The sequence below is a fragment of the Macrobrachium rosenbergii genome, chromosome 55, assembly GCF_040412425.1.
Source record: "Macrobrachium rosenbergii isolate ZJJX-2024 chromosome 55, ASM4041242v1, whole genome shotgun sequence".
Classification (NCBI taxonomy): domain Eukaryota; kingdom Metazoa; phylum Arthropoda; class Malacostraca; order Decapoda; family Palaemonidae; genus Macrobrachium; species Macrobrachium rosenbergii.
In genome coordinates, this window is record NC_089795.1 from 81,956,660 (window position 1) to 81,972,600 (window position 15,941).

Genomic DNA, 15,941 nt, shown 5'->3' on the forward strand with positions numbered 1-15,941 from the left:
TTCGGACAGTATATTAGGTCGTGTCCTCACCAGAGCAAAGCATGTCAGAAACACACGTCGGAAACTTATCGCATATGTATCACAGACAGGTCGAAAACAAGTCCGCGCCCGTAAGTGGAGAGCGATTCTTTGGGAACTGATGGGTAATTGTACGAAGCGCTGGACAGGACTATTAATAAGTAATTGACTTGTGCTAAACCTGTTTGTGACGTGTGTGCAATAAGTTGCCGATGTGTATTTATGACATGTTTCATTGCAGCACGGCCAAACTTTAGGATGGCAGGAAAAGCAGGAGCCAAAGCAATGGGGTACAGAGTGCATACAATTACCCCCGATCATAATGCTCACTTTTCTGACCAAAAGGCCAATTACCAGAGGCTTTAAATAATCAGTATGGTGCATTCAATGAAGTGCTTAGGTATTGTTACAAATTAAGCATCGTCATAACCTCAAATTAAAAATGAAAAATATTATATATTTTCCTAACATAATTCTAAAAATTTATGACAACCTATAAAGATACGTCATAAGCGAACAAGCTTATTTATACCTTAATTACATCTTTTACTTTATATATATTCATAAACATGTACATGAATATGTGTGCACGAACTTATGTGATATATAACGTTAGAAATGAGTAAGTTCGTTCAAGAATTTCAATTTTTTTTTATTTCACAGTTTTTTTTTATCAGAAGCCCCAAAAAAGCGTAACCTCTGTATATTAATGTTACTTAGGCGCTATGCTTGCACGATTTCATTTAGGTCTTTTCGTCCCAGTCATATATCTATATATATATCAAGACAAATGAAATTCATTTAATTACAGTCGTTAAAATTATACAGTCTATTTTCGCCTGACCTTGTGACCTAGTTCCCATTTAATTAACCGTTATAAAATTTTCTAGGGAACAAAAAGATAATGGAAAATGAAAAACCGCAGTGATTGGATGTCTGTATAATTCCGAGGATATACCGACCTGAATATAACTTGGAAATTTGTGATGCAAAAAAATGCAAAACAATGATACGCGATTTATTACGTTACATTACTCAACGCTAATCGTATCATATCTACAATGCAGTAATGACAGAATACTGAAGTACTCATAAACACCTGGAACTGAGGAAAATTTCATGGGGTGGGCACCAATTTTCATATTATACGTACATATATACAGTATATATATTATTTCTATAATATATTTACTATTTTTCCCCATTTTTATATTTCTCATTTATGTTATTACCTAAATCTTCAATATCATTATTTTATCATTATTTTTCATGGTGGGGCACGTGCCCGGGTGACCCCTTCCCCTGGATGCGCTAGTGCGCATAAACACAAGAAACTGAGGAAAACTGTGCCCGGTGTACAAATAATTTAGAGAGAACTGCGAAGCCGTTGGGTAAAGTTACGTTTTCACAAGAATTCATAAACATTAGAGACGCGAAAAACAATTATTTTCAATTTCATATTCACTTCATCTTCCCATGACCTACTTCCCTTCCAAAAGCAAATACAAAAGCCCAACACTGGATTTATTTCTTTGTCGAAGACGCGTAAATCGATAAGACATGCGCACTGTGTGTGTGGGGGGGGGGAAGAAAAAACGAGGCAACTAATCAAAAGGAAATTCTTCGAAAATTAATCAGCGGGGATCGAGCCACCTCGAAATCCCTGCCAATATGCCGATACAATTCAAAAGCTCTGTCCAGAGAGAAAAATGATCTTGCCTAATCCAGATACCTCAGCTCCGACGATGCCTTTTGTACAGGGAGGGAAAAGCGACTTATGTTTGGAAACCAGTTCCGTTTTTTTTTTTTTTTTTTTGTCCAATCTGTTCTTGAGGTTTTTTTAGCTTTATTTCTATTTGTTGCTCTTCATTTTTCATCCAAGTATTGTTTACGCATTATCGCTAGTTTGATTTGTGGAATTCATTTTACCTTCTCTATGCAAAAGAAAGATTTTTTTTACCATTGTAGACAATCATGTAAAGAAATTTCCTCTGTAAACACTTGTATGCAGCAAGGAACTACATGGACTATACTCCAGATAAACAATAAGACCGCATTTTCAGTAAATAAAAAGAAATGTAATTCATTTTCACAGAAAACTTCTACAGTGTTGTTTGAAAGAACTACAGGAATTACGAATCCGCATACCAGTCAGGGGTCCTGGTCGTTTCGGCCTTAAGTCATTTAGGCCGTAACATACAAACTGCCAAACGGCCGAAATTGGTGTATATAATACTTCGATTGGCGAGGGGCTAGTACTAAACACGGCGTCCCAAGGAGCTCCCGCCATGTCTTACGGCCTAAACTTCATGCGGCCTAAAGTTGTGACGGCCTAACAAGTTCACGGCCTAAAATAATACGGCCTAATTTAGTCCCGAACTCCCAGTCAGTGTTCATAACGATTGGTTGTTAATTTAAAGCCAAGTTCAGCGAACACAGATGCCTAGAGAGAGAGAGATGAAGAAATGGAGCCGGACGCCAACCCCTACGATATCAGGATAGGAGGTTAAGAGATAGGGACGCCCAAAAGACTTGCATGTTAAGTGTGACATACATGCATACATACATACATACATACATACATACATACATACACTTTCATATATATATATATATCGATAGACAGAGAGAGAGAGATAGATAGCTAGACAGGTATATGTGTGTGCGTGCTGAATAGCCACAAGGCTGCGCTAGACCATCTCTGCGTTGGTCTGAATCCCTGCTACGGGAGGTAAAGCTTCTTCATTTAGTCCTCGCTTGGTTATTATAGGCTTGCAATGACAAACGTCTCCACAGGGGGCGAAGAGGAGTCGAGAAGTTGAGAAGTCACTGTTGTGGCTATCAGAAAACACACGCATACATACACACACACACACAAATATATATATTATATTATATATATATAATGTATATATATATATATATATGAGCACATAAACACACATATATACATACATACATACTTACATACATACATATATATATATACATATATATACTGTATATATATATATATATATATATATATATACATATATATATATATATATATATATATATATATATATATATATATATATATATATATATATATATATATTATATACACAGTATATAGCGTATACAACGCGTGCGTCTGCAAAGAGTGAGGCAGCGAATGAGAGTTATCGTGGGACCACTTCTCGCTAATGAAGCTGAAAACACTTCACGCATAATTATCGCAGACCGACGAAAGAATTCCTTGCGAGAAAAAACTTACAAAGGCAGAAGATAAACACCATTTAAATGATGACTAGGTTGACGTCTAAGGTCAATTTTACGTGGGAAGACTTGGAGTCTCTTGACCTAATTTGACATCTAAGGATTCAACTAAAAGGAAGATTCTTCTAAGGCAGGTTAACAGTTACAAAGGGAGAAAGAATTCTTGTGATATTTCACGGGCGGGAAAACTGGATGTCAAAGGGATGAAAGAAAAAAGTAACTCTTACAAAATACGTTTTCTTTCTAAATATTAATTTCATATGACCAACTGAACTTCTTTAGTAGTTTTAACTTAAAACAATGGGTCGTTTTAACTTTAACTCATGTTAATGTGTTTCGACTAAAGGTATCCAAGCGATTGTCAGTCGTGCTAAGGAGGACGAGTCTTTGAATTAATCAACTCATTTTTTTTTCTGGCCAAGATTCTTAGAATCAAGGTGATAATGTGGTGCCTGAAATTCATAAGCCTTATCGTATTAACTGTGACTGTCGATTTTACGTTAAAAAATAGGTAGAAGTGCTAATATACAGTGTATATACATATATATATATATATATATATATATATATATATATATATATATATATATATATATATATATATATATATATATATATATATATATATATATATATATATATTTTTTTTTGCTAAGAAGTAAATGACTTCTTAAAACAAGCCCGGTCGTTCGTGACACATATTGAATTGAATATAGAATTTAGGCCAAAGGCCAAGCACTGGGACCTATGACGTCATTCAGCGCTGAAATGAAAACTGACAGTAAAAGGTTTGAAAGGTGTAAACAGGAGGAAAACCTCGCAGTTGTACTATGAAACAATTGTTAGGAGAGGGTGGAAAGTAAGATGGGAGAGGGAATATGAAAGGAGGTACAGTAAAAGGAACGAAAGGGGTTGCAGCTAGGGGCCGAAGGCACGCTTCAAAGAACCTTAATATTGCCTACGGTGCACCACATGAGGCGCACTGACGGCACTACCCCACTACGGGGGTTCGTGACACATATGTAAATTGACGTCATCCAAATGATAACAGACAGAAAGTCATGAGAAAATTAATAAAATATTTTTTGGCCTTCTTGTTCTTCGTCCCCTCCCCTCCCAAGGTCTTGCCTCTTCCTCTTCCATACATTGTATGGGAAGAAGAAGCTCCCTATCGTAAAGTTTCCTTTCGGGGTAATATTCTCTCTCTCCGGAAAGCCTTTAATCCCTCTGCCCATAGAATAGCCCTTCCTTGAGAGTACTTTTATTAAATTTGGTGGTGGGGAGGCGATTTGACACAGATTTCACCTGCCTCTAATGATTGTGGTGGCCTGAATACCTGACTTCATTATCACGTCTGTTCGTGAAATTGCATCTACTCTAACTATCTGTGATGGTGACATTGTCCGCAACGGGTCATAATGAAGCCAGAAAACCAATAGAGAAAGTTGTGAGAACGATATTTACTTAATTAATAAGAATATTACAATATCCTCCTGCGGCTATTACTGCTGTTGTTACCTGAATCCGTCGTTGGACCTGAGGGAAATTTTCAGGAAAAAACTTCAGACTTCTGTGAAATTCCTTTAATTGAATATAGAATTTTAGCCAAAGGTCAAACACTGGGACCTATGAGGTCATTCAGCTTTGAAACGGAAATTGGCAGTAAAAGGTATGAAAGGTGTAACAGGAGGAAAACCTCAAAGCAGTTGCACTATGAATCAGTTGTTAGGAGAGGGTGGAAAGTAAGATGGAAGAAAGAGAATATGAAAGAAGGTACAGTAAAAGGAATGAAAGGGGTTGCAGCTACGGGGCCGAGGGCACGCTGCAAAGAACCTTAAGTAATGCCTACAGTGCACCGCATGAGGTGCACTGGCGGCAGTGCCCCCTACGGGGGAAATTCCTTTAAATGGAAATTTTTTTGAAAAAGGAGCCGGCCGAAGTGTTAACGACCTTTTCTGTCATTTTATCTCTTTATTCATTAGCTGCTATTCAACAAATTTCCTGATCTTGCGTTTTCACAAAAAAAATCAAAAATACTAACATCCAAGCTCAAATAAATTAACTGTTGTGAAAACATTAACCTCCCGACCTCATTACTCTCTTGAAAAAGTTTCGACAGCAGTTCTCACATGTAAAATACAAATGTAATGACAGGCTATAGTAATTAACAAAAATGCCAACGCTATGCAAGCACCGATAGTATTCTCAAAAAAAATTTTTTTTTGCATTCATAATGATAAGCAAGAATCCTCTACGTCAAAGTTAATAATCTGAAAAGCGTACTTCTCTCTCTCTCTCTCTCTCTCTCTCTCTCTCTCTCTCTCTCTCTTCCCAAGGGCTCTAAGTGTACTTCGACACTAAGCCTGGACCGAAATCCCTCAGCTAGATAAAATCTAAAAGGTTTCGGTGCCAGCATTTCCTCATTAAGTTTTATTGCCTTTTAAAACTTCCGACAGCTGCTCCGACAGATTACAGAACTTTAATGAACAAACTAATTATTTCTGATGCCTGGGGTTTTGTGTCTTCCTGAATTTCTCGTAAAAGCCTCCTATTGAAAATAAGAGGCTTCAGCCACACACAAACACTCATACACACACACACACACACACACACACACACACACACACACATATATATATATATATATATATATATATATATATATATATATATATATAGTATATACATGTACATATATGTGTGTCATACAGCAATTTCATTGGATCTAGTCAAACAGCAGAAAAAACATTTTGCTGTTTAAAGCCCAATTTTTGTCAAACACGCTGCAACAAGCACATTGTTGCATTTTGTATTTCAATCATATATACGTTTACATACTCCTCTAAAGTCCATTACAACATTAAGAACTAATCAGTGTGATAATATATCTTTAATGATCAATATGTTCCTTGCGCAAGGTTCTGACGAGGATAATGTAGCTTTAACCAATCTCTGCTGATGATTTTGTCTTGAGAGCTTCTAGGCAATTAGGAGTAACGCCCTTGCCTTTAATATTGATAACCAAACGTTCCTAAAACTTGCAACAAACCTTAGCAACGAAGCCCAAAATTCAACTAAGTACGAAAGTATCTCGGAATTACGTGTCACCGAAATCAACGCTCAGAGTTATAGAGTCAGATTAACCTGAAGGCAAAGTCATCATTAACGGGAACATTATCCAAGGCACATCCTTTTCCCCCCGAAAGTCGACTTTTGAAAACTGGTTCATTATTTCCCTTCTTCCCACAGGGGTGTTCGTTACCTCTCATGCGTTTTAAATCAAACGAGAAATTAGAAACGAACTGATATTTTTCATTTTATGGCCCTCATTAATATTCCCGGAGTTCCACTTGTAACTTTTAAATCCCCTTCGCGTGAAAAGGGACAATCTGCGGACAGACCATTTTATCCCAAGACCCTCCGAAGAAGATCCGAGTGTTAAATGAGCACGAGGATTAAAAGTGGGTCACCTGATACACCCACTAGTATTAATTGGGAGCGATTGCAAGAATCCATTTGTCTTCCATCATCAAAAGCTCCTCCTTTTCGGCTATCATCTATTGTCTGCCCTTTACCCTTTGTCCTCTGAATTTCATCTTTTGTCCGCCGTCTGGCTTTTGTTTTCGCGCTCGGCAGAATTTTCTGCGCAATGTACAGCTCACAGTTTGTTCTTCCTCTTCTTTATTATTTGCTGTCTCTTTATACGTTGTGAAAAAGGGTCATCGGGTGCTCACAAATTAATCAAAAGGTAAAATGTCACTGAAGTCCTCTTGAAGCTGAGAGGAAGCTGTTTATCAATTGTTTTCTTAGCATCAAGACAATGGAAATACTTCGGCTAGTGATAAGAAAGAAAAACTCTCTCTCTCTCTCTCTCTCTCTCTCTCTCTCTCTCTCTCTCTCTCTCTCTCTCTCTCTCTATCTATATATATATATATATATATATATATATATATATATATATATATATATATATATATATATATATATATAATGTATATACATAATGTGTGTATGCATACATACACATATATATAATTTATATATATATATATATATATATATATATATATATATATATATATATATATATATATATATATATATATATATATATATATATATAAATCCTCCCGCTGTGGTATTATGCCTCACATTTTGCAAGCACTTACGTGTCTGAGTGCGCTGCAGTTTACCAAGCAACATATTCCTTATTCCGTAAATATTAAGAAATATTTCTTAGCCTCCTCTGTGTCGGCATTCATGACCATAGTCGCCTTGCATCCAGTTCGCAAAAATCAATACTAAGTCGAGGTCTTGTGGATTTATTCCTGGCTTTATGCGTTCCGGCCCCTTTGTTCAAGCGCACGGTCTTTCGCAAGCGCTCCTTGGAGGTTTACGTTTGGTTAGAGAAAAGAAAGCGGGTCCGCTTTTTAGTTTTTTTTCTCAGCGAGAGAGGTTTATGTTATTAGTCAGTGGCTATATAATAAGCTAATGGATTGGAAGAACTTATTTCAGGAAAGGTCTTGAAGAAGACTTGCAGCGGAGAGGAGAGGAAGCACTTTAGCAAAGGGTAAAAGGAGTTTATATTAATGAAGACTCAACATTCTTTATGTTTTGGATTTTACGGCTCCATAACCTTTGATCATGGAGATTAGCTGGTCAGGTGTTTGGGGTTCTTTCAGGTCTTAAACGGATTCAGAAGATTAAGGCATAATTATAAAGGGTTCCTCTTCACGCGTGCGTAGGTCTGTAAATGTGATTTTATAAGAGCTTCACTCTCTTCTGCGTTTATGTATAGATATATATATATATATATATATATATATATATATATATATATATATATATATATATATTATATATATATATATATATATATGTATGTATGTATTATATGTATACACACAAATATATATATATATATATATATATATATATATATATATATATATATATATATATATATATATATATATATATATATATATATATATATATATACTAGAGAGAGAGAGAGAGAGAGAGAGAGAGAGAGAGAGAGTAAAACTGGGCTATAAAATACTGCATACTTTGCATACTTTAAAAAAATTTCTGTAGATACAAGAAAAAATCTGTAAAAATTATGGAACATGGTTAATCTTCCCAAAGGGTATTATGTCAGTCCATACAATTGACTTTAACTAATTCCCCAAAATCCTTATTTTGTTCTCTAGTTTCCCCGACAAAAATGTGTTAATTTTTTCAGTGCAATTTATATTTCCCTATCCAGTGCAATTTTTCTTTTTCTATTATTATTTGCTGTTTCAGTAAACATTTGCACTTTTGAGAGTGACGTTAACCCACAAGAGCTATTCAGACTTCCCGAAGTCGTTCTGAGTTTGGGTACTGCCGTAGAGACGATTTTTAATCTAATTTATTGTGAGTCTTTCAGCAGGCACTGTGATTCCTTACTTACTACAAATGTTTCAGATGAGGCATCGAAACCTCTTGAATCGAATATGTTTTTATGCATATTCATATAAATGTATTTGTAATTATCAAACTGTTAAGAGTCTTGACCGAGAGATCAGTTTTGAAAATCAATTTGATACTAGGTGAATATCAACTATTTCAAAATGTTACGTAGCTTTTCCTTAAATTTCTTATAAGTTTAATCTCAGCATCTAGAACGTCCTCTCTAAGCATATCACATACTCCCGTCTTTCTGTATAAATTTAATAAAAATGGAAGAATTTGAAATAATCAATATCATTTCATTCCATTAATATCGTTAGTACTCACTTGTCATTGTAGCGACTGGCTGATTCCGATTCGAAACGCATAAAGCCTGATGTCAACAGGAATTTGTACATACAAATGGTTTCCTATCTATTGATGAAATTATTCATCCGTGATAACAAAAGAAAGACGACAGTCAAAGAATTATCTCGTAGCCATACCGGATCACCACTGATTCCAGATTTACTTTCACGGCATCGTTTCCTTCATAAGAAAGAAAATATTTAAAAAATATTCATAGTAGCATGAGTCTTGAATTGGAGAAACAGGCCCCCAGTTATGTATATGTATATGTATTTACAGATAAATCTGTACATATAGCTTTTGGGAACCTGTTCGAACAGATTCCCGAAAGCTCTCTGTACAGATTTATCTTTAAATATGTGTACATATACATGACTGTGGACCTGTTTCTCCAAAGAAAACAATACCATAATCTGTACACCATACCTAACCTAAGAAATGACGGTAACACATCTCCGCGTTCTTAACTCCTTCCTAAACTGAAATTCTACACCGCGATCTCTATTAGCAGATCGCTAGGATGATTTAGCATCAAAATTCCTTGGAGATGCCGGGGATTGAACCCGGGACTTCTCACATGCGAAGCGAGCACTCTACCTCTGAGTTACACCCCCAGTGCCATTCTCTAACGCCACAGACAGTTCTGGCTCTTACCTGCCATCAACATCTCTCTCTCTCTCTCTCTCTCTCTCTCTTTCTCTCTCTCTCTCTCTCTCTCACTCTCTTGCTTTGTATTCAGAATCTATTCCCGGCTCTTTGTTTCATCGTCACTGTCATGATTTTGTATGCTAGAGTACATTCCTTTGTCCCAGTCATTTGTTTAGGCAGATAACGTACATCTTTGCAAATCTTTTGCATCACTAAATTTTACTATATCTCGCTCCTATGCCGCAAAGTTATTGTTGTTGAACTTTTATATTGGTTGCAATATCTCTGATTTTAATTTAAAAGACTGGTTATTCTGTTTATCTCTTGGCGTGCGATAGACGTATTGCGTGTAATTTTATAAATCGACTAAAGGCGACTTTCATTCAGAAATCAAAATAGCCTTCGTTTAACATTTTGGTCTGATGATAATGTTAACTGGTTTGGTGCTTCCTTAATTACATAGTTTACTTTTTGTTTTTCTAAGTGAGTGGTCAGACTTCATTATGTGGTATGTGTAAATTTTCGCACGCAGTTGTTCAGCCATCCACGAACATATATCATTCGTTGGAATTTTTAATGATACTAGGATTTATCGGTGACAATACTGAACCAAAGTTTTGAAAGCTATTGTAGATTTTTTCTCCTGAACTGCACGGTCTGTCATTATCACTATCAATAGCATTATCATTAGTAGTAATAATAACGACGAGAAGAGCAACAACGCTGACCTCCGCTAATACCGTTTCTACATATTACAGTCATTGAAATAACTGTCAGAAAACGAGTAATAAACGTTACGAGGAAAGCATTCGTTGTTATTGCCTTCACTTCTGACACGTCACCTGACAGCTGCTGTAATGGCAATATTCCAGCGACTGAGCATTTATTAAGCGTCCAAAATTGACATTTTGCCTCAGAAGCCAGTGACCCACAAAGACAGCCCTTGGGTTTTCGAAAAGGGGAACAGATGGGTTTTAAAGAAGACTCGTGATGGAACTGCTGGACTGAACTAATAGCATTATAAAACGGTGTATCGACGTCAATAGTAATTGAATGGATAAAAGAACAATACAGATTATTGTTTCTGCCATTTCATAATGATGAAAAGTTAATTCAGAAATTACTTTATATTTAAGTAAATCACCTAATGCATTAGCTAAATATTCATTGACGAAATAAGATAAAGGATTTTGTGAATCATTCTCTTAGGTATTAAACATGACAAAAGCAGTCGTCGTAGATATGCCTCAATGCATAAACATAAGATACACAATATCTCCTATAAAAACGGAATATAAAATGCCAGATATTTTTTTCGTTTATGCTTAAAGATTAACAGAAAGACACACGAAATCATTATTATAAAAACCTTAACTGCATTCTACTTGGGAAAATAAATGCCGACTATCTCATCTCACAAATCTTGGTTTTATTGAGCAGCTGTGATGTGGATCATCAGTTCATTTATCGGACCATTTTCACACAGATCTTGGTTCATGTAGGTCCTGGTTCTTTAGTTTTCTGTAAAAGATAACTATTGAGATGGCTATTTGTTTGTCCGTTCGCCCTCAGATCTTAAAAGCTAGTGAGGCTAGAGGGCTGCAAATTGGTATGTTGATCATCCACCAGGCAATCATCAAACCTAATTGCAACCCTCTAGCCTCAGTAGTTTTTACTTTATTTAAGGTTAAAGCTAGCCATGATCGTGCGTCTGGCACCTCTATAGGTACAAACAACACATGCCACCACCGGGCCGTGGCTGACAGTTTCGTGGGATGTGGCTGAGTTTCATACAGCATTATACGCTGTACAAAAACTCGATTGCCCCGAAGAAGCTTCGACGCATTTTTTACTTGTCAATTGTTAAGGAGGAATTAGCCGGGCAAGTGTGATCCCCCATACATAGACCACTTCGCTGTTGTTAAAGATTATGGAAAAGAGCAAATAATGAGACGATAACAAAATCACTGAACCAAATGATCCGTGTCATAAACTCCTAAGCTGTATTGAGCAGCGTACAAAGGTTAATACCTTCTCGCACAAAACATTTATATTGCAAATCACATTATTCACATTTTTCAAACGTTCCAGCTTGACTCCTACCTTATCATCCCTCAATAAAGAAAAAAGTTGATTCCTGTCTCAAAAATGAAGCAAAACGAATATTAGACAGGCTGTGATTTCCCCTATACATTTTTTTTCTTGTGCTCAACATACACCAAGAGAATGATTGTTCTATTATACCTTAATCTCGCTTTTCACCTTTCCGACCCTGCTACGCAATGTTACATGCATGAGATCCCTCACGTTTATTGCACATTCTAACACCGCTTGGTATTTTGCAATGCAGACTCGGTAATCCAGCGCTCAATCTCTTTTATCTGGGTTTGGCTCTAACCTTAAGTCTGTTTGATTATTTCATCTTTTTTACCAGTTGCATTGCCATTAAATATTATGAACGAGTTTATATTTAATCTTAAAAGGAAACCTTGCGTTGTCAAAGCCCAGTCCCTTCAATTTCAATTGTGATCGGAAAGAGAGATGGAAACTGTGGGGAAATTGTAGGTAAGGGCAAGGACTCAATGTTTTTTTCCTCCTCTACTTTTTATCAAATTTATCCGTGAATGGTCTCCATTGTCTAAATTCATTCACGTTGATGTTGGCTACGATTTGCGGATGTATCCCTCTCAACTGAGCAGAGGTGATCTACGGTCAGCGAGCGACAATTCGTACGAATGACAATCGACAATTCCCGCAGGGCTTCGCACAGGTAATCGCAATGTGAGAGATTAAACTCTCGGGTGTTTGCATATCAACGGACGCCGTTACAAAGCGAGGCTATTCCGGCAATAAATGTCCCTCTGGGGAACATTATCGCATTGACAAAACGACCCCCCACCTCCCCGTTCCCCCCCTAATCATCAGGACATAAATACTGTGTGCAGACGCTTGTGTCCGAATGGGGAAATCGGCCGTATAATTTTCGAATGCCATTTCATTATACCTGAGCCAGATGATCAGTCATTCATTATAACTCCCATTCTCCCCATACCCGACACCCCACTTATAACGCCAAAATGGATGTAGTGGGTCGTTGTCATTTGCGGAATAACGGGATGTCAAATAAACCGTAATTCACAAGCATCGCATCGTTCAAATGAATTTGGCCGATAATTCATTCGGCTGAGGATTTACTCACCTAACCCTACCTCAACCCCCGAATAATGAAAGTGATAGAATCGAATTTTAGTGTATTGTTAATGCAGAGAGGAAATGTGGTGTCTTTTTTTTAAAACCTTCTGAAGACTCTCAATTCATCATGAACGAGTGCTTTCATTCACGTCCAGAAATAGCTACAAACATTTACGTATATTGTCGTCTCTTCACACTGGATGGAGAGAAAGAGAGAGAGAGAGAGAGAGAGAGAGAGAGAGAGAGAGAGCATGATGATGTATACATATTTCTGTATACAGAGCAACTCCTTTTCATCATCAGTGATATTGCATTGTTACGCATCATCGTCCCATCCACTTCATGAATATCATCTGACTGCTCATAATTTGCATATATATTCAGGTATTCGAATTACTTTTAATAAACTTAAATACGAAGATTGGTTTGAATATTACATTTCCTCTTGGCGTATTTACCCCCTCTCTCTCTCTCTCTCTCTCTCTCTCTCTCTCTCTCTCTCTCTCTCTCTCTCTCTCTCTCTCTCTCTCTCTCTCTCATTTATATGCTTTTACTTGTGCCTGTGACTTGCCTTTGTAAGAAGGGGAAGTCTGCCCTTACCAACACTCTATTCGAACTTACAAAACTTTCAAACAGGATTATTGTTTGGACAATATGCCTTCCTTGCATTGACTTCATAAAAACTATTTCACACCCGATTAAATGTCGTTACGAAATTCTGGTTTTCAAATTATTTGTCTAACTTGTTTTTCAAATTACTTGTTTTTACCTGCTTTTAACAACCCACCCACTAAGACCTCCATCCGAATCGCTATGTCTGAAATCACCAGACTGAAGGCCTTTGTAAAGAGACAGTGAGAAGAATTTCCATATACTCCTCTCTGTCATACTGTTCAGAATAACACATGCCATTTTTAATTTTGAGTATGCGTTTGCCAAACAAATTTCCGATATAGAAAATCCCTCCGTCTAATCTGACATTGTTTTGTCAATGATAATTCTCTTTCTGTAAAAACTCTAACACACTGAGTGATGCTATGATTGAATGCTATAAGGTTCCAGGCTTTTCTGAATTCTTGCTTGATTTAATTTTGCAGCGGTGTAGAAAAAATAAATATGGGCTAACTGGTGCAGTGTTGGTAAGATGCCAAAGGTTGCCAGAAAACGAGATCGTGTGCCTAGGCTTTTAGTGTCCCGCGAGAGAATTGTCTTTTCATTAATAAAAAAAAAATATGAGAAAATTACAGTATTACTTCGTCGCTTAGAAAAGAAACACCGAATAAAAGATATTTCCCCGTGAATGTTACATAATATAAATTTAAATTCAAATTGGAGTAACTGTCCTTCGTGAATAAACAGTGGTTGATTATTTCTTAAGCTAAGCATGTTTTCCAGACTGATCTTTTTTTAACGAACCTACATCCAGAGTGGGCACATCCTGTGTATATCATAAAGATTTTTCTTTAAAATTATTTGTTAGGTTCATACCTAAAGGTTTAGAGAATTTACACAAAAATAGCTTGACGGAAATAATTTAACATTAATGGTAATATCTTCGATGACCATCTTGAATGCAAGGGCATCGGGCTATCAACTTAATCCTAATATTCTAAAATTACGAGCACTCAGCAGACCTTAGGAGTTCGGTGTGAGCGGTAATGAGTTACGAAGCAGTCAGATGAAACAACACTGCGATAAATTCCAGCCGGCTTTTTCTATGTATCTAAATTGTTTTCATTCATATTCAAACAGTTGAATTTTAGTGAAATTATCCCACGCCGCCTCTGTCTAACCCTTTTCTGAACTGTAATAAAATTGCCTTTAAAGCGGTTTTCCATTATCTTTTATCTTTGCTCTAGTTTTTACTTGAAGAATCTGCAAGACCGCGAGATAAATAAGCATGTGGGAATAAAAAAGAGAGTAAAAGCTTTCCTCGAAATAAGTGGTATGCAAATTCACTGTTTCCATATGGGCTTGAATCTAGCCTCCTGACTATTCAGCCTACAGCGGGAATGAAAAAAGGAACAGTGTAACACAGAGGCAATTAAACTGAATTGCTGAATTATTCATCTGTAAAAAGAATCAGGGAAATAAAAATATATTCCGTGCCCACTCTCACATTCGAATGTATGCATAATTAGACATGCGCTCACGCACTCACAATATATACACACACACACATGTATATATGTGTGTGTCTGTGTGTGTGTATTGTGTGTGCGTGTGCGTATATATAATTATGCATATATTCGAATGTGAGAGTGAGCATGGAATATATTTTTATTACAAACCCAAGACATTGAATTTTGCCTCTTTTGATCATTAAACTGAATCTATTTTTTTTTTTAGTTACTTGTACACACAGACACACACAGCAGCAGCAGAGACGTTACTGGCAACTGTAGTTTGGAATAAGAATTTATTTATAATAAGGTTCACTACTGAGCTTTATTATAACTGATTATTGTTATTATTATTATTATTATTATTATTATTCTACCTGTCCCCCACTAGCTGTCGGCCTAAGAAACAGGAGATCAGCGCCGGCCCTATGAGCCTACACGGGACCAGGAGGACTTTAAGTTAATTAATATTCATGTACTAAGACGCCTTATGCACAAAAAAAAAACATCTTAAGAAAGAGACAAATGAAGCAGACACAAAGGCAATACCCTCAAAAAGAACGTTTTCTGACATATTTAAACACTTGCTGTGAGATTTTGCACCTCGCAATCGACAATAGACACCTATTTTTTAAACTGGTGTCAAACAGAAGTCAACCACGTTCTAAGGAACACTTACTCACAGATTTCAGAGCTGCTTTTGGGTCCTGTTCGTTAAAAGAAAAATATCTCAATCAGTCCCTAATGATGGAACTGCTCTCCAGAGACAAATGGTGGTGGAAATGGGTTGTCCGGTTGCCATGGCAACGCCAATCGAGGACAATGTTGCTCTCTTAATGAAAGGCATTTGTCACCAAGGCATGTTCACGAAGTTTTTACTGATAGGCAACAGAAGTT

At 36.6% G+C, this 15,941-nt stretch overlaps 1 non-coding gene across 1 annotated transcript; it reads right to left on the reverse strand.

Moving 5' to 3' along the window:
* Positions 1-9,623: 9,623 nt before the first annotated feature.
* On the reverse strand, positions 9,624-9,695 carry TRNAA-CGC (transfer RNA alanine (anticodon CGC)). The gene has a single exon. It is a non-coding gene; the product is annotated as a tRNA-Ala (tRNA).
* Positions 9,696-15,941: the final 6,246 nt, after the last annotated feature.